Source organism: Hevea brasiliensis, chromosome 5 (genome assembly GCF_030052815.1).
Source record: "Hevea brasiliensis isolate MT/VB/25A 57/8 chromosome 5, ASM3005281v1, whole genome shotgun sequence".
Classification (NCBI taxonomy): domain Eukaryota; kingdom Viridiplantae; phylum Streptophyta; class Magnoliopsida; order Malpighiales; family Euphorbiaceae; genus Hevea; species Hevea brasiliensis.
In genome coordinates this window covers 115,963,992-115,965,219 of record NC_079497.1, presented here as the reverse complement: position 1 = coordinate 115,965,219, position 1,228 = coordinate 115,963,992, and positions in this window count along the sequence as shown.

Genomic DNA, 1,228 nt, shown 5'->3' with positions numbered 1-1,228 from the left:
TTGAGACTTTGAAAGTTTGAAAGATAGAGCTTCAATCTGTCTTCAAGGTAGAGGCAGCCCTTTAGATACTTCGGTTTACTTCACTAAGGAACCTAGCTCCCTTACTCTTTCCCTAACAAACAGGCCAGGCCTTTCTTTTGGGACTGGATCACCATCCACCCTTACGATGACACTCCTTTGACCTGTAACTTCTTTGTTTGCGGTTGCAACTGAGATTGGTTCTTCTTCTTTTGCAGAGTGGAAGTGGACTGAGTCTCCGTCTCGAATGCTCGAATGTCCAGCTTCCCACCTTTTTGTAGAGTTGCCTTGGGACTCTACTTTAATAGAATAGGCTTATAGCCTCCACCAATACCAGTCCGTCTACCTGTTCAATCTGCTTTCTTCCTTATGTCTTCCCGACCCTGACCCTGCTGTGCTGTACCTGGTAAGATCTTAACCTATGCCCTCTGCTGCGCCATTGATGAATGGATTTCTTCGTTTTACTGATACTAAGGTAGGTGCTTACCACGGGTAGGTTCATCAATCAAATCTCGACGAAAGAGCTTGTATGTAAAGAAAAGCTCAAATTGTCCTTCGGTTTACTTCCCTTCAGTTAGCTATAAAGTCCCATTGGTGCAGCTCATCAGCTTGCGTGAAAAGAAAAAAAAAGAAGAACGCACGTCTTCAAAGCGACAACAGGCTTCAGATTCACCAGGAGTTTAAGTTACCTTCTCCATTTGATTTAGGGAAAGTATGCTCCTGGCTTGCCACCCGAAGAAGGGAATTCGGCAATCGTCACTACCGCTACGCCCCTCGAGTTGGCTTTTTAGGTTAAGAAGATTGAATGTCAGATTGATTGAATTGTCCACTTGCACCAGACACCCTATCCTGCTGTTTGAAGCTCTCTTCCCATGGGGGAAGAGGAATAAGGCATTGGCTGTTGAACCGAGTTCTTGTCCGAAGAATAGCGCATTGATAGGTTCTATTAAGAGAATAGCCTATGTTCTCCGGGTGAGAGAAGGAGGGAAAGAGAAAGAGAAAGCCCTTGTTTCCCGCCCTTAAGCACGAAGGTAACTTAAAATCCTATTCTCGATCAGACAGCTCAGACAGTCTCAATTTCCATTTTCAGATGGATGGTTGGTACACATATAGATCCACTTGGGTATACCGTCTCGGTACAGAGTGAAATTCACTACCAGCTTTCATACCAAGGAGCCTTCTCCCGTCTAACTTCCTTACTCTTTCACTA